Source organism: Palaemon carinicauda, chromosome 17 (genome assembly GCF_036898095.1).
Source record: "Palaemon carinicauda isolate YSFRI2023 chromosome 17, ASM3689809v2, whole genome shotgun sequence".
NCBI classification, from domain to species: Eukaryota; Metazoa; Arthropoda; class Malacostraca; order Decapoda; family Palaemonidae; genus Palaemon; species Palaemon carinicauda.
The window spans coordinates 106,441,031-106,460,183 of NC_090741.1; the positions used below are offsets into that span (position 1 = coordinate 106,441,031).

The following is a 19,153-nucleotide window of genomic DNA, read 5'->3' on the forward strand; positions in this document are numbered from 1 at the left end:
CAACCGAACTCGCCTGATCCACTCAGCGATGCCTGCCTCGAGTGCCCTCTACACATCCTTCTACAAGAGAAGGCTTGGAAAGGAAAAGGGTCGGGGAAATAACCAGGGAAGGGTTTCACCGGGCGTCACAGGTATCTCCCCAGAAATAGATTTTTCCTTCGTCAAAATCCCTTTTCTGGGTCGACCTGTGACGCCCGGTGAAAATGTACCAGAGAATGCCTTCCAAGCCCACAAAGCAACAGGTTAAATCAAAGAACTTAAGTATAACTGGAGATTACTATATTAAGGCACGTAATGTGACAGACATAAACATCAAATCTCATCAAAAATAAGGTAAAGTAAAAAATATACAGTAGGGTCCCGAATTATGCGAGAATTTGGTCGATGAAAGGCCTCGTGTAATTGGAAATTCGTATATTTCGAAACACATCATGGCGGCAAACAGCAACCTACCCGTCAATTTTTTTTTCACTCCATTTCTAGCTTTCTAGCTATATATATACTGTATATACACTGTGTGTGTGTATGTATGTATGTATATATTATATATATATATATATATATATAAAACATTTTATATATATATATATATATATATATATATATATATATATATATATATATATATATATATACTGTAGCTTTTATCTTAACAATACTGTAAGAAATCCTTCTTATAGATTTTTTTATAAAATACTGTACAAAATTTCTTTTATGGATAAATAAAACAATAAAAAGTTGTTAAAGTTTTGATAATTTTCTATGACTGTAGTATTTACTACTGTACTATGCATAGCTTACTGTTTTCAGTATTTTTCCGAATGATGTAGAATTATTTCCTATAGATACAAAAAACAAAAAAGGGTTTTCAAGGTTTGATACAGTATCTAGCAATAGTTAAAAAACGGATTTTGAGCGAAGCGAAAAATCTATTTTTGGGTGAGATAGCCATGGCGTCCTGATGGAAGGTTCCTGTTTGGTAGCTTCCTTGGGTATAAGACTACTAAGATATTCCCAGAGAATTTAACCACAGGTTATCACAGAATTCTAACTTCTGGAGCGAGTATCTCAAAGGTTTCCCTTTAAGACATCGTAATACAACAGGGGACACGCATGTCTGAACGTGCCACATAGCTATCTCCACCCCGAACAGAGTTAATGCTTCGGTGTGTAAGGGCTGAGAATAGCTGGGAGCCGTTCCACAGCTAATCTCACTCGTGGCTACTACTGATACTCGAGACGTAAACAAACGGACGCCATTGCTCTAATGACGTCACGCCCGTCTTTATCCTGACGCCAGTTGCTGCCCATCACCATGATACAATTGTGTAGGGTGGGAACAAAACTGGACGAAGTAGTAGGGAGGGTCCATCAGGACGCCATGGCTATCTCACCCAAAAATAGATTTTTCGCTTCGCTCAAAATCCGTTTTTTGGGCTCAAGCCATGGCGTCCTGATGGAAGAGTACCAGAGAATCAATGTATCGTGGTAGATTTTCCCCCAGTGTTAAGTGCCTAGGCATTGACAAAACAGCAAAGTAATCTTAGGTAAAGAACCATAGGAACGAAGTATCCTGCCCCCCATTGGTAGGAAGTTCCCATGGGCTATGCCGACGTCAAAGTGGTATTGAAGGGCTATTCATCCTGACAGAAGAACTTTGAAGAACTTAGAGATGAAGCAGAATGTTTGATATTTGTATAGGAACATTCTGAATTAGGCCAGTGGTGGTTGGGCACTGTGTATAGAGTTCATCTCTTGGTTATCAGAGGTAAGTATTCGTGTAGGAACCTTACTGAGACAGGGTGAATATAATTTAGGATTAGACATCTTAAATTCTTCATGACCATAAGAGAGGAGGAATAAATAAAACTATGACAGTATGTATTTCATAGTAGGTAGGAGCTGAAAGAGACGCATAAGTAATAAAATAGAAATTTTATTTCACAATGCAGAAATTAAATAATTTACAGCAAAAGTAAAGTTCATTTACAGTAATAATAATGTACATAGAAATAAAGGCTTGCTCTTGAATCTGAGAAGGAATTTCAGGATTAGTAGGTACTCGTTCTCGAGGAACGCAAGTCTTTAAACAACACATCATGCTCAAGGCATGCGGCACTTGTGTGACACTATGACATTTCACCTGGGATAAGAACAGTTATAAAAGCACTAAGTGTTTTTAGACATCACTATGAATCGCTCGAGGGTCAACATAGGCACCCGAAGAGTTAGAGTCCCAAGTAACTCACTGTTCTACGCAGAGTTAGGTGCAGGTTTCATAACACTACCTGCGGCTACCACAAAATGTTTGACTTCGTGCACTTGTTTCGCATAATGTTTAAAGAAAACACGCGAGGACTTCCAGCCCGTAAAATTTTTAAGGCTTTCAAAGTCCATGCTCTGAAAGAAGTTCAGAGATGATGCCACTTTTCTAGGATCATGACCAGCGGGTGTACTGTTCGGATCCGCTCTGCGAATGAAGTAGGTGATTTTCGCTCTTAATTGTTTCAGTGACAGGTCGCTGCCCGATGTTTCTCCTTTGAAGAGTTGGCCTCCACCAAAGTTCGAAGTTCTGCGAAGATAGACCTTGAGACTCTCTACTGGACATAGAGAGACATCCTCCTTCAGGGGGCATATTCTCCAAGGGCCCCATCTTTTGGTGGGTAATTCGTTTTTAGCGAGAAACGTCGGATCAGGGGAGAGGGTCACTTCTCCTGAATCGGCAAACAGGATGTGTCCCTCTTCTCTCGATAATGCCACTATTTCGCTGACTCGAGCTCCCGAAGCGAGAGCAAATAAAAATATAACTTTCTGAGTCAGATCCTTGAGGGGGCATGAATCGTTGTCCAAGTTGGAGGCGAAATGGAGTACTTTGTCTAGAGACCAGGAGATCGGTTTCGGAGGGGGTGCTGGGCGTAGGCGAGCACATGCTTTTGGTAATTTGTTAAAGATGTCGTTGGACAGATCAATTTGGAAAGCATATAGAATTGGTCTAGTCAAGGCCGATTTGCAGGTTGAAATCGTATTGGCTGCTAATCCTTGTCCATGAAGGTGAATGAAGAAGGACATACAGAAATCAATGGTGATTTCTTTAGGATTTTTTGCTTTGACAAAGGAGACCCATTTCCTCCAGGATGATTCATATTGCCGTCTCGTGGATTCGGTCTTGTATTCCTCTAGGAAGTCTAGACTTTTCTTCGAGATCCCAAACCTCTTCTTTGCGGCAAGGGAGAGAAAATCATGAGATGAAGGTCCTTGATTTTCGATGATGAAGCGAAGACAGTCGACTTCTGTACTTGTTGAGAGAGAACTGGGCCCGGGAGAGGGATCAGCTTGGGCTGCAGCTCCAGGACCAGGGGGTACCAGTTGCTCCGGGGCCACTTGGGAGCCACTAGGGCCGCTGTCCCTTTGAAGGTTCTCAGTTTGGAGAGGACTTTCAACAGAAGGTTGGTGGGAGGGAACAGGTATATCTTGGACCATCTGTTCCAGTCCAGTGACATGGCGTCCACCGCTTCTGCTTTGGGGTCCTCGTACGGGGCTACGTACAGAGGAAGTTGATTGTTGTCGCTCGTTGCAAAGAGATCTATCTGAAGTTCTGGGACTTGGTGAGAGATGAAGGAGAACGATCTTGCGTCTAGAGACCATTCCGACTCTATCGGGTTTGTCCGAGATAGAGCATCCGCTGTCACATTGCGGAATCCTTGTAGGTGAACTGCAGACAGGTGCCACTTCTTCTTCTCCGCCAGACGGAAGATTGGGAGAAGCACCTGATTTATCTGGGGCGATCTTGAGCCTTGGCGATTGAGACAACGAACTACCACCGAGTTGTCTAGGGTTAGACGGATGTGGATCGAGGGCGGCGGGGATAACTTCTTCAGAGTTAGAAGGACCGCCATGGCCTCCAAGATGTTTATGTGGAACGTCTTGAATAGTGGAGACCAGGTCCCTTGAGCCTGTTTCAGGTGGGAGTGACCTCCCCAGCCTTCCAGTGAGGCATCCGTGTGGATGTTGAGTGATGGAGGAGGGTGTTGGAGAGGAATGGACCTTTTCAGGGCCTTTGCTTCCGACCACGGCTTTAGGAGGCGTCGAAGTCTGTTTGGAAGCCGTCTCTTGAGGTCTCTTCGAGCGATGGATGCCGAGCGTCTCCAGACTCCCGCGGCATCCTTTAGCTGTGCACGAAGCACTGGGTTTGTCACTGAGGCGAATTGTAGAGAGCCTAGAACTCGTTCCTGCTGTCGTCTTGAAATGCGTTTGGATTTCAGTAGTCGCTTGACAGACCCTGCTATTTCCTTCCTTTTCTTCTGGGGGATGGAAAGGCGGTGTGACTGAAGATTCCAGTGGATTCCCAACCACTGAAACTTCTGAGCTGGAGAGAGGCGAGATTTCTTCTCGTTGATCTTGAATCCCAGGTGTTCTAGGTACTGGGTAACTTCGTTGCAAGACTTTGCACACTCTTCGGGCGATGGAGCCCATACTAGCCAGTCGTCGAGGTAGGCCATCACCTGGACGTTTCTTAGGCGGAGCTGTTGTACTATGGCATCCGCCAGTTTTGTGAAGATCCGCGGGGCCACATTGAGGCCGAATGGCATGGCCCGGAAGGCGTAGCTTTTCCTTTGGAGTCGAAATCCTAGGTAGGAGGAAGCGTGATGGTTCATTGGAATGTGCCAATAGGCATCCGCCAGGTCTATAGAGACCGTGTAGGAACCTTGAGGCAGAAGGGTCCTTATTTGTTGAAGCGTCAGCATCTTGAATTTGTTGTTCTCTATGAACTTGTTGAGGGGGGATAAGTCCAGAATGACTCTGAGTTTGTCTGAGTCCTTCTTGGGAACGCAAAACAGTCTCCCTTGGAACCTGGTGGACTTTACCTCCCTTATCACCTTCTTGTCCAAGAGGTCTAGAACATATTCTTCCAGAAGGGGGGTCGATTGCTGGAAGAACCGCTGGAAGATTGGGGGTGGTTGCGTCCAACTCCAGCCTAGACCGTTCTTGATGATGCTGTGTGCCCAGGGATCGAAGGTCCAACGATCCTGGAATTGGCGGAGTCTTCCTCCCACCGGAAGCACTTCATTGCTTCTGGTGTCCCGAGGACTTGTTGCCTCGGCCGCTAGCTCCCTTTCCTCCTCTACCTCTGGAGGGACGACGAGATGCGTCTCTGCTTGCACCCCTGAACGAGCCTCTACCTCTGGCATGAAAGGTAGTGGATGGTTGCTCAAAGGCAGGGGTGAAGACCGGTGACTGTGACAACACCGGTTGGGGGACCAATTGAAAGGTCTGTTGTGGTTGGGCAACCACTTGGGAGGTAGCGGGTCCCGGAAACTGACGTCGTTGCTGACGTTGCTGGGGTTTTGGTTTTTGAGGTTTTCTCTTAGGCTGAGGTCCTTCGTCCTGAGAGGGTTTCCTTTTTCTGGACATGCCCCACTTGTGGAGAAGGTTCCTATTCTCCGTGGCGGCTCTGTCAGTTATTTCCTTGACCAGGTCAGAAGGAAACAGGTGCTTTCCCCAGATGTTGGAGGAAATCAGCCTCCGGGGTTCGTGTTTCACGGTGGCACCGGTAAACACGAATTCACGACAGGCTCTACGAGCCTTTATGAAGTGGTACAAGTCCTTCATTACTGTCAGTAAGTGGGATTTGGCTAGTACCATGTAGTGATCTGGTACTCTTGTGTCACAGGCCATCACATCCAGTTGGACTTGATGAGAAAGAGATGCCGCAAGCCTCTCCTTCGTGTCTTGTTCCCGGCGAAGGAGATGATCGTTGAGCTTAGGGAGGTCTTCATTAAACTGACGTCCGGCGACGTCAGGATCGAGCCTTCCCACGACGAAAGTATGCTGAACATCTTTCCAGTGTCGAGCGTCAGGGGGGGTCACGATGGAGAAGGGTCTGCACTCCTCCAGTGCAGGGCAGGGTTTCCCTTCTTCCGCCGCTTTAAGGCATGCGGCTAAGGCCTTTTCCAAGAAAGGAAGAACCGCATTGTCAGGTGCAACGTACGTAGGATGCTTCTTGCTCAAAGCCGGAAGCTTAGAGCAGGTAAAGCCCCTACTCTTAAATGCGGAGGCTAGCATAGCCTGGGCCTTTGCGAGATCGAACACTATCTCTTCTTTAGGTTCGGTCTCTTCCTTCGAGGCAGGTTCGGAACGAAGCCGGACGTAACAGTCCGGGTAGGCCTCGAAGCTTGGGAAGAACTCCACATCTTCCAACGGGACCGTGCCGATCTTGTCATTAACAAAGATTCTGCCGGTCGCAATAACCATATGCTCTGCATACCTCCACGGGTTGGCATGAGAGCAAGCTGGGAGATCCTTGACCGAAATCTTCTTCGGTTCTCTGGATCCAATCATCGACCTGATGGACTCCTGGTTCTCCTTCAGCCTGTCGTCCATGACGGCTCTAATCAGCTGGATCAGTTCTTGGGTAGAAGAGGAAGGATCCGGAGTTGAGGAGGTAGACGGAACAGACATTTCCGTCGGTGTAGGAGTAGGAGGAGGGATGGACGAGGGAGCAGCTCCAAGCTCCGACTCGGTGTACTCCACCTTGTCTTCGTCCTCTTCGGCTCCTTGAGCCATAAGCGTCTTCTCCGTGTCTTCCGAGACGTCTGAGATCTGTTCATCATCCTCGGAATCTAAACGACACTCGTGCATGGACTGAGCCATGACCACATCAGGTTCCACCGTAATTTGGACAGTGGGGATTGTATCTTTTGGTACCACTGAGTCAGAGGAGGCCTTAGGGAACAACAGGGACCTCAGTTCTTCGGTGGCCAGGTACGGTCCAGTAGCATTTTTCTGAAAGCCACGCACCCACTTGCGCAGCTTTTCACGAGAAATGTCTCTAACCTCCGCTGAGGGAGGGTTATGGAAGGCCTCAACTAGGTGGGCCTGGCAGACCGTACAATCCAGTGGATTCCAAAACTTCAAGTCCCCTTTCTTGTCTGCACAAGGGGCGTGAGTCCTGCAAGCCGTATGCCCGTAAAACTGCGGGCGTTTCACAGCGCAGAAGGCGAAGTCACACTTCATCTGCTCCTCCTGTGGAAGAAAGAGAAAATGAGTATGGGGGAGTCATAAGAATGGCTCTTAAACTAAGTTAATATTAATCATTAATTTTAACTTAAAGAAGGTGTGATGCATAGAGAATGAAAACAGTAAAGGAGAACATGCTCCATGCATCCAGCCCGGCTGGTTACCATAAGCTTGGTCCCTGGATAATCCAAATGACCGAGATCATTGGATATAGTTTCCTAGAATTCCTAGTATTTTGGAATTCCATGGAAAACCAAGGACAAGATTGGGATCGAATTCATTCGGTTCCCAGTAAGAGCCAGAAGGCCTCATTAAAGGGTAACTGCTTCTGGCAACCAGCCGCGCTAAGATGCACATAGCCTGCTGGAAATAGAAGAATGCAAAGAGACAGCATGATCACTAATAGAGCAGTACTAGGTACTGATCTTAATAGCGGAAGCAGCTTATCTGTTTGCGATATAGGGCTATCCTAGTCTTATGATAGCTACAGTAAGGGGGTGCAAGTATTCTTGACGCCTCCGGGGCATCCGGCAAGCCGCCGGCATGCCGGAGCTCGCTCCAGCATAGATTCTGGCATTAGAACAGACGATTTTCAAAAGTCAGTTAAATACCAGGATGGCGGCCGCCGGCACAACGGCGGCACGCCGGCAGGAAGCGGCGGCTCCGGCAGTCGGAGGATGCCAGGTTGGTGACTGGGATAAGGATGGTAAAGGCAGTATCGGGTTGCCGGCAGTATATGCCGGCACTCCGGTGATCGACCGGCAAGCGGACGATTAGATAGGAGTAGGAGAGCCGCCGGTGGTAGCCGGCGGCAGCCGGCAGTCCCTCGGTACACGGGGGGCTGGCGGCAAGGGTAGGGAAGTCACCAAATAGGAGGCAGGTATTGCCGACAGTAGAGGCGGCAAGAGACCGGCACCCAGATAGAAAGAGAGACAGGGGAAGGGATGCAGGAAGTACCGTCAGGGTTCCAGACATCCCTCCCCCTCCCTGAGGGGGTGTACCCATGATAGAGGCAGGCTCTAACATCCATGAGCAGGGGTCACTAGGGACCGGGAGCTAGGTAGCCCAAGGGAGGGCTAGGGAACACCCAAGAGGGGGGGGGGGGGAGACTCCCATATGCAGAACTATACTAGTAACTAACCTTATAGGACACTATGAGGGTATATGTACCAGAGTGGACTGCACAAGGAAGCTCGGGTAGCCCTACTCTTCCACCCTAAGGAGGAGTTGTAGGACAGGGGACAGATGAGTATAAACTAACCTAAGCATAGGCTAGGCTATACAAGAGATAGGTGGGGAGGGAGAAGAGAGAAGTCTTCCCAGGAAGGGTTTCTGTACCAGAGCGGCCACTAAGGGAAGGGAGGACACTCCCTAACCTAAGATCAGGCTGATCGGCTAAAACGGTGCAAGAGTACCGTTTCAGCATGGAACAGAGAAACCTTCCTAACCCGACCTAGAACAGGGCTAAAAGTCCTGAACTAGGCAAGGAAGAAGACATATCGCTATCGCAGGAAAGTCATAGACTATCCTAGCCATAGAGGTAGGCTAGCCTAACCTCACTCTCAGACGCAGCCCTAAAGGGGGTTCATTCCTTTAGGGAGGACAGAGAGGCGATATATACTCTATTAGACAATTAATCCCTTAACTCAGAAAAGGGATCAAGGCTAAATAGAGGGAATGCCAAGGCAGGGGATGAAGGAAGCATATAGGGGTCCTAATATTAGGTTAGGCTAGAAAGAATCACTGACTAGCCTATCCCCTATATGGTCCCTGAAGGCGAAAACATTTGCATCACTGTCAAAAGTATTGTAAAATAATAATGCCACTATCTTCATAACTTAGTCTAGGATCACTAATAAATCATGCATGAACACTTGTATGTAGGCTCCTGGCCTGGGGGCTATAGTAGCCGACTGGTATGAGGTCAAACGATGACCGATAAAAAGCGTCTAAACACGATATAAAAGTTCCTAGCTATGAAGACTAAATAAACTAATGTATTCGATTAGTATATAATGCCGGAAGCGTTGTTGTGGCTAACTAAATAAGACATGCAAAACAACAACGACGCCATAAAATGGCGGGTCCGGTAGAGGCACAGCTCTGCCACAAAACATCAATTATTTCGCAAAATAATATTTACTTTACGGCCAGAGCTTAATTAAACAATACTGGAACCTTGTACTCAACTTTCCAGAAGAAGGCGAGGCTGAAGGTAACGACATAGCGAAGATGCAAAGCGATAAAGATAACACAAGGGAAAATCCGTCTAAGTAGGGCAGCTACTAAACAAAGGATAAAGACGGGCGTGACGTCATTAGAGCAATGGCGTCCGTTTGTTTACGTCTCGAGTATCAGTAGTAGCCACGAGTGAGATTAGCTGTGGAACGGCTCCCAGCTATTCTCAGCCCTTACACACCGAAGCATTAACTCTGTTCGGGGTGGAGATAGCTATGTGGCACGTTCAGACATGCGTGTCCCCTGTTGTATTACGATGTCTTAAAGGGAAACCTTTGAGATACTCGCTCCAGAAGTTAGAATTCTGTGATAACCTGTGGTTAAATTCTCTGGGAATATCTTAGTAGTCTTATACCCAAGGAAGCTACCAAACAGGAACCTTCCATCAGGACGCCATGGCTTGAGCCCAAAAATTACAGTATAGTACTGTATATCCATGATGACACTCCCACACGTAAACACGGCCACTAGGCGCAAGTGTGCACTAGGCTGCTGTACGATAATCTACCGTATTTTTCTGCCAGAAAACATCTAAGCGTCCCCCCTGGACCAGGTTGCCGCTAACGTACCGTCACGCTTTTTTTGCCTTGAGCGGTCATTTCACTAATGATAATTTTTCAAAGTTAATATCATTTATTTATGCTTATAATTCGTAATTATAGTTAAAAGTAGGGATATTAATTAAATGGTTGAGTAAAAAAAACAATTAATACTACTATTATTTCATTTCAAATGGCTACATAATACTGAATATTCTAATGGGTTCTTTTTATCTTCAATCGTAAATCTTACGCCTGGATAATCAACAAAAGGAAAGGGATAAGTCTCTCCCATCTCTCTCTCTCTCTCTTCATATCGTTTCCTGTAGTTTTCAAATATGTTCGTCATACATTTGTACATTATTTATCCACTTTATCTCTCTCTCTCTCTCTCTCTCTCTCTCTCTCTCTCTCTCTCTCTCTCTCTCTCTCTCTCTCTCTCTCTCTCTCTCTCTCTCGGCGTTTCCTTTCCCTTTATAGTTTTGTGAAATTTCGTTGTCCAGTCATTCGGTAATGAGAAGTCATTTTCGCTTTCGGCATCGAAAGAAAACTTTGTTTCTTCAATATACTCATCACTGGAGGATTCAGAACTAGTGCTCTCATGATCAAACAGGTTATCATTATTAAATTCCTCAACAAGAATATCATTTATTTCATCTAAAGAAAAAACCTTCCTCTTTAGACCGTTCATTACAAAAGGAACAACAAATAACCACGTATGCATGAACGCCCGAGCGCACTGATAGGAAACCAGTTTTCAAACATCAAGCTACCTTCAGAAAAATAGTTGCCAGACATCATATAAATTTCTATTCACAGTCCCCATATGCTGAGAGTGTTGCCAAGTGGTGATCCTATACTTACTATACGAGTAAACGTAATATCACGAGACTGACGGCTTGTAAAAGGCAATTAAAGTCATGAACGTAATATACAGTTGAAGGCAGTACCGAGTAGATCGTGGTGAACGGTTTATCACGTGGGTGACGCATAACAGGTTAAAAAAACATTTTATATAGTTCAGTATTTTCTCTATCCATCCTCTCCCAGAAAACCTTCAAATGTGAATTATCGGAATGTGTGCAGATCTTGACAGTGCGATAACTAGTTAGCGACTGGGAATAAAAAAAAAATAAAAAGCCCGATTGACGATGCTGATGAAGAGGATATCGAATACCGATTTTTCCCTAATTGATTTTTTCTACGTTCTGTCTAATCCAATGTACAGTACATTCTTATGTAAAGGGCGAACCCCAACATTTCTTGATGCTGCTACACTCTAATTATAGATATTTTACCACCTATTTATAATCTTTATTTATAATAACATCTTTAGTAAAAGCTCTTCAATATCACTTTCAGGAGTAAATGCGTTTATGATCGACGATGAAACGTAAAAAAAACGTTTTCCTTTTAAGGAGGCGTCTTTTTAGGAAAAAAAAAACACGAAACAAAATTGCTCATATTTCATTTAATTTGATTTTCTAAGGATAAATAAAACAACATTAATTATAACATTATTATTACATAGTACCTGGTAAGATATCTTTTGCCGCAAAAGTTAACCTATAGACAGATGTTAAAATTGGTTAGCGAGTTCGTTATGATCGGCGATGGAACGTACTAAACAAAGTAATGGGTTTGGTTGTAGTGACATGTTTGGCAGTAGCATGATATAAAATAGTCTTTATTTAATTTATTTTTTGGTTTCAAAAGTACTATATAAAAGAATTTCAAACAATTTAGATGAAACGGAGCACAACGCACTACTACTGGATGATAGCGGTAGTCTTGCACACGAAAGCAACAAAGGTGTTCCCCTGACGATGCTGTTCTATTGATTTTTTTTTTGGAAACTTTTCAATATTTCAAATGGCACTGTTGATTTTGATGGTTTTTAATTTAAAGTTTAATGAATAAGGATTTTTCACCATAATCACAACGTAAGTATAAAAATTAATTAGTACAAATATGGAATATTATACATATAGGTGTTGGACAGTTAGGCTAGCCTAGCGACAAGTTCACACAACAGATGGGCAAACCTTAACATTTTTCATCCAAAACTAGTCTTAAAATGTTTGAACAGAAATCTTTCTCTCACATTCTCCCCCCCCCCTTCTCAGACATCGGGGAACCATCACCCCCCCCCAATACAATTAAGAAAACAATAGATTTCCTACGCTTCGTGGTGCTTGACTCGCGGATTTAGAATGCTCCTCGCAGATACAGGAAATTTAATTTTTAAAAACTATCGATCGCGTAATTGAGGAATCGCGTAATTAGAACACGTGTAATTCGGGACCCTACTGTATATGAAACTGGAGGTAAAGTATAATAAGTAAACAACTTCCCCAGACAAAATAACAATTCCTTAAAAATTAACAACGCCATGTAGGCACAAGTAAATAAATGTACATAACTCCAGAACATCATAATATACCAACTAAAAACATAGGTAGCAATGGAATAAAAAATGGCATGAGGCAAAACATAATAACATGGGTACAAAGACAAGGTAAACTGTACAATACCCTAGGATACCAAAAATTATATACAATCCAAAATTAAAAGCTACCAGCATGAGTAAGTCAACATGACATAAAATAAAAGTGGGCTAATCCACCGACATAACACATCAATGAGGCAAAAAACACCGACCAAGGTGAGAGGCAACGTGGTGGGAGTGGCAGGGGGAGGGAGAAGGTTGAGAGGAGGACGAAAAGGAGAAAGGCAAGAAATTAATCGGGGGAGATGACACTCCCAGCTGCAATAGTAGGGAACTTAAGGGCCTGCAAGTTCTTCAAATAGCGGCGTTTGAAAACCATCGGGGATTTCCAACCCGTGTACTTCTTTAAGGTCATAAAAATCCATATTCTGAAAATAATTGATGGAGGTGGCTACCGCCTGGATATCATGTGCATGTGGAAAAGATTCCGGGTTAGCTTGTTTGATAGAATAAAGGATTTGCTGTCTGATGCCTTGGATGGAAATAGTACCCCCTTGTTCCCTGACAAACAAGGGTCCAGATGAGCGTGACGTAGTCCTCGCTAAAAAGGCCCGAAGTGTAGGGACAGGACACAAAGAAGCATCTTGGGGAAGAGCAATAATTTTCCAAGGGGACCACCTATTTTGTGGGTCCTCATTCTTGGCTAAGAAAGCTCTATCTGGAGAGAGTAGAACTTCTCCTGACGGAAGGAAATCTAGGTTTTCAGGATTACGGGAGAGAGCGGCTAATTCCGAAATTCTAGCACCTGAGGCCATGGCCGTGAGAAATAAGGTCTTCCTAAGAAGCGATAGGTAAGAGCAGGAATTGTTAACAGTGTCTGACGCGAGCTTGAGGACGTCGTTCAGAAACCACGAGACCTTTTGTGGACGAACAGAAGGTCGGAGCCTAGCACAGGCTTTTAGAATGGATGAAAAATAGGAATCTGCGAGGTCAATATTGAACCCCACATAGAAGATCTTTTTCAAAGCTGATTTGATTGTGGTTATAGTGCTAGCTGCGAGGCCCTTGTCCCTTGTCAAAAAGGGACCGAAAGAACGAAATGGCCAGGTTCGGGGTCATTAGAGTTTCATCTGAATTTTTTAGAAATTCCGCTAGCTTCTTAACTGCCGAATCATACTGTCTAATCGTGGAGTCTCTCTTGTCTGATTCAATAAAGAGGACATTTTCCAGGTCAATATTTGCATCCTTATGGGCTGCAAATTTCATGAAATCCACAAAGTTAGGGTTTGCGCTATCCTTGAGGAATCTGACACAGTCCGTGTTTGGACCACTTGGGTCAGCTTGGGGAATGGGATCCGGAACGGGCGAAGTTTCAACTCTAGGAGGAGAGGAAACCAGCTGCTTTTTGGCCACTGAGGTGCTACCAAAGCCACCTTTCCGTGGAAGGAGCGTAGCTTGGGTAAAACTTTCATCAGAAGATTCACTGGAGGGAACAGGTAAATCTTCCTCCAACGGTTCCAATCCAGGGTTAGTGCGTCCATAGCACAAGCCTGAGGGTCCAGGTTCGGGGCCACGTAACAGGGAAGTTTGTGGTTGAGCTGTGTCGCGAAAAAGTCTACCTGGAGACCTGGAACCAGTCTGGAGATCCACCGGAAGGAATTTGCGTCTAGGGACCATTCTGATTCTAGTGGTTTTGTCCTGGATAGTGAGTCCGCTATCACGTTCTGGACTCCTGCGAGGTGAGTGGCTGACAGGAACCAGTTCTTTTCGTTTGCCAAGGTAAAGATTGTGACCAGGACTTGATTGAGATTGGGAGATTTCGATCCGCCTCTGTTGATGCAGTGAACTACCGCCGTGCTGTCGGAGACTATCCTGATGTGGGTGGAGCGTGGAGGGGATAGTCGTTTTAAGGTCAGTAACACTGCCATGGCCTCCAACACGTTGATGTGGAACTGTTTCATCGCAGGGGACCAAGAGCCCTGAAACATCTGGTGTTGATAATAGCCCCCCCAACCACTGCGAGACGCGTCTTGTGTGAATCGTCACACGTGGAGGAGGGAATTGCAGAGGAACCGATTTGGAGAGGTTCTCCGGTTTCGACCATGGTCGGAGGCGACGAACTAAGACTGAGGGGATCTTCGATATCTCGTCTCGTAATCGGGTTGTAGCTCTCTTTCTCCAAACTCGGTTGATGTCTTTGAGTTTGGCCTTCAATAAGAGGTCTGTCACTGAAGCGAATTGGAGTAAGCCTAGAACTCTTTCTAAGGCTCATCGTGAAATATGCTTGTTCTTGATGAAGTGTCTTGTCTTCGAAGCTATCTCTTTGACCTTTTTGGGAGGAAGAGACAGTTCGTGACTTGTGAGGTCCCAACGGATGCCTAACCATTTGAATTTGCTTGCTGGTTGAAGGCGAGATTTCTGTAAGTTGACTTGGAATCCTACCTTGTGCAGAAACTGAACCACTTTGCTTGTAGCCTTGTGGCAGTCTTGAATCGTCCGTGCCCAGATGAGCCAGTCGTCCAGATAAGCGATCACCATGATCCCTTGGCTCCTGAGCTGTTCTAGCACCGTCTCCCCTAGCTTTGTAAATATCCTGGGAGCAATGTTGAGACCGAACGGCATCACTTTGAACGCATAAGATTTCTTGCCTAGGCGGAAGCCGAGGTAAGGAGAGAAGTTTCTTGCTACTGGGACGTGATAATAGGCGTCTGTACGATCGATAGAGGTGGTGACGGCCCCACGGGGAAGTAAGGGCCATACCTGAGAGATAGTCAGCATGCGGAACCTGTCGCAAAGAATGTAAGAATTCAGTTTGGACAGGTCCAGGACCACTCTCAACGCCGATGAATTCTTTTTGGGAACCGTGAACAGACGGCCTTGAAATTTCAGTGACCGTACCCTCTTTATTGCCTTTTTTTTCAAGAGGTCCTTGGTGTACTCCTCTAGGATGGGAGTGGGCTTCTGGAAGAAGGACGCTATGGGAGGTGGAGAACCTAGTGCCCATTTCCAGCCCAGGCCTTTTGAGACTATACTGTGGGCCCAAGGACTGAAGGTCCACTGGTCCCGAAACTGGTACAGTCTCCCCCCTACCGGATTCGCTTCATTGCGTGGGGTTGAACTTAGCCCCACGTCCTCCTCGGGAACCTCTGGCTCTAGGTCTGCCTCGCGGGCGGAACTGACCTCTACCCCTGGTGCCGCCTCTAGGATATCCTCAAAAGGAACCCGAGGTCTCGTACGCCTGATTGAAGGCAGGGGAGGTCATCCAAGATGTAGCCGAAGTCGGTTGGGAACCTTGAGGAGCCGGGAGGAAGACAATCTGTTGAGGAGGGGCGGCTTTAGACGTAGAGGGAGTTGAAGAGTGAGGGCCTGCGGAATGATGAAGTTGGCCTCTACCCGTCTTGTAAGGAACATAGGACCTCTGTTTTTTCTTTGAGAAGGGTTGACGAGGCATGTTCTCAAACTTACATTTATATGAGAGGCCCCATCTAACCTGAAGGTTCTGATTAGCCCTCGCTGCGTCCTGGAGAACCTTATCGACTTCTTCCTGGGGGAACAGGGTTTTACCCCAGCAGGAGGAGGCGATGAGTCTGTTGGGCTCATGCCGAATAGAGGCTTCGGCGAGAACATGCTTCTGACAATTAGTTCTCGCAGTCCAGAAGTCATGCAGGTCCGACTGGAACGACTGCAGGAGGTTCTTTGCCTGCACCCGAAAGAGAGGTTCGTTGCTGTATAAGGAGGCTATCAGCTCTGAAGAAATTACAGAGTTGAGAGATCTCGCCAGCCGGTTTCTCGCCTCGAACTCCACTTTCAATAAGTGGTCCGGGATCTTAGGGAGTCTTTCCGAGAAGAGAGAGGAAGCGCAGTCTGGGTCTAATTTACCCACCGTAAACGTAGAAGAAGCTTCGTTCCAGAGCGCCGAGGTGCCAGGGACGAGGAGAGAGGTGGGATCCGTTTCCTTAAGGGTCGGCATGGGGATGCCATCCTTAACTGACTGAATAGTCAATGCCGCGATCTTGTCAGTAAGCGGAGACGGGATGGACTGAGGAGTGATAAAGATTGTATACGCTCCTTTGTGGGAGGGTTAACTTAGAATTAATACAACCCCATTCCGCCAGAGTACAGGCCCAGACAGCTTGGGCCTGCTCCTTCGGGAATATTATCGTCTCCTTCGGGACCTTGTCCATCCGTACTAATGCATGTTCACGTAAACGAACAAAGCCATTGAAGGGGAACTGGAGGTCCAGAGGGTAGAACTCCAGATCATCTAGAGGGCGGGTCCCCAACCCTTCAATCGTAAGCGTACCATCCAAATAAGGGGCATGCTTTGCGAACCTCCAAGGGTTTTTCTTTCGAAGGGTGGAAGCTTCGATGCATCAGGAACTGGGGACGGATCAGGGTGAGACTTGTCTCTTATGAGGCTAGCCACCATGTCCTTCAGCTCTGATATGACCCCGGAGTGTCTTTGCAGCTTCGACTCCACCATGTCTTGAATGAATTCCAAGGTTAATTGGACGTCCGAGGAGCTACCTACAGCGGAAGCCTTGGACTTAGCGGACTTACCCTTCTGTCCTTAGGACGAGGAGGGGTGTGTGATAGCGTTGGAACGTCAGGGGCTGAGGAAGGTCCTGGGACCGGAGAAATGGACTGTGGCGAAGCTGAAGTACAGTAGTGCTTTTAGGTTTATTCTTATGAATAGGTTTCACCTTGGGACGGACCGAGACGGAACCTTCCCAAGGAGAAGCCTGAGGCTTGTCAAAGCCGTGGAAAGAAGAAGAAGAGGAAGGAGTAGGGGAAAGAAAGGTTTCTGCCAAATCCACACCACTCACCTGCTCCTCCATTGGTTCAGTGTGAATGTCCAGGGATGAGATGTCTCCGGAGAGCAGGTGTTCCTCTCCTACCGGAAGGGCTGCCCTGATACCCTCAATGATGGGGGCAGCTTGTTCCAGAGGTACTGCGGCCGAGGAGGAACCAGGGAATAACTGGGAGGCCATGTCTGTATCAAGGAGGTAGGGGCAACTGGTCGGGGCATTTCTTCCGAAACCAGACACCCAGGATCGGAGGCTGGTCTTGGCCGTCCGGAGTGAATCCTCGTCAGCCTGAAAAAGGAGGGGTAACTTAGAATGGCAGACGGGAAACATTACGACAGTAAGGATTAGGATAATATCTGAATACGCTGAGTCACCATATAAAAGCAATAGAAACATAAACAACCAAGTAAATAAAGCGAAGCCTTAAAAACTAGCATGCAGATAACATCGCTAACTTACCTCATCATTGAGGAGAATGGATGAAAGCTCGTAGCAGAGCGCACATGCTTCCGGGAACCAGATCATGTAAGGGGACTGGCCAGCTTCCCGGACAAAAGAGATCGCACACTGGGCATGCGACCGGCAGACGTCATGGCCTACCGGATCGAGAAAGGTTGCGGAACAGCCCTTGGCAGCACAGCGTACTTTCTGTAATAAAAAGGATCAATAAGTACAAAGTTTCCTACGGGCTTTACTAAGTATAATAAAAGTAAAGACAAGGAAGCTTATAGTTGATGTGCAGAATTGAGGTCGTGTAATATAAGGAGCCGGAGCTCCGCCGTAATTACTACAAAAATAAAAATACAGTATACTATGATAGATTCTGATATAGAATGTGCATATGGAGGAGCCGGAGCTCCGGAGTAATTACTCTTAATAGTATGGCTTATGTAATGGGAAAGCGCCGGAGGGCGACGGAGGCCCGGTGTGCAAGGGGGGGGGGGGGGGGGTTGGACGGTGGTAATAGATCCTTAACCCAAGTAAGGGATACATTAACACGATGTAGTAAACTCTCCTATATTGTACAATAAAGAGCATTTATATATATATATATATATATATATATATATATATATATATATATATATATATATATATATATATATATATATATATATATATATGTATGTATGTATGTATGTATGTAGGTAGGTAGAATTTCTTATGTATGTAGGTAGGTAGGTAGGTAGGTAGAATTTCTCTCCTGTCATGCTGAATGGCAACTGCTTGGAAACAATTTCCCACAAATTTCTCGAATTGCTGTGTGGTAGTTAGGAAAGGGGAAGAGGGTGGGATTGGTTGAATCTGTGTGAGTGTATATATCTAATTATTTGGCTGTCATTTTTGACGAGTTACGTACACTAATCTATAATAATTGGTAAGTTCCTACAGAAATTCCTAAAGCACACAATCTGGAGCATGGGTAGAGCTGTGCACTCTTAATGTGTTAATGAGAGAACTAATGATAATACAATATGACTTTCCCCATGGTAGTATTGCCACACATTACCTTATGATTTCAGTACTGTACTACACCGGAGATGCAGGGGGTATTACAGTACAAGGAAAGAAAACAGGAAATTCTACCTTTTAAGATAAACAGCATTTAACAAGCCTTAAAGGTGAAGCAATTTGAAAGTTGGGGAATTATGAAATAATTTATTTAATCATTAAAATTCCATTTATTTTGTTGATATAATGTGCCCTGAGGCTTCATATCTTAAACACTTGTAGTCCAGTTGTGTTACTCTACGTATAATTTGGAAAGTATGTGTTATTGATAATAATATGCAGTACTTTTGATGCTATTACAGTGATTAAATTAGTTCCATTTTATTTATGTACTTAAGGTATGGCTGTTTGAAGCCCTCTTCAGTTACTTTGTTGCCATTGTCAGTCAACAGTGCTGTAACTTTAACTCCTTTACACACAAGCAAACAATTACACACATGTTCAGATTGTTTTAAGTCTTTGATGAATTGAAAGGACTTTGGTGTATTCTAATTTTATTTGCAACGTATAATGTTAGTGAGGTTATTACTACACTTTTTTATTTACAAGGATGAACACCAGATTGGTTAGTTACCAAAATTTAAGTAAAA

At 45.4% G+C, this 19,153-nt stretch overlaps 1 protein-coding gene across 1 annotated transcript in view; it reads left to right on the top strand.

Moving 5' to 3' along the window:
• Positions 1-19,153, top strand: part of HERC2 (E3 ubiquitin-protein ligase HERC2) — a 496,511-nt gene that overhangs the window by 49,878 nt on the left and 427,480 nt on the right. The gene's annotated exons all lie outside the window — the stretch shown is intronic.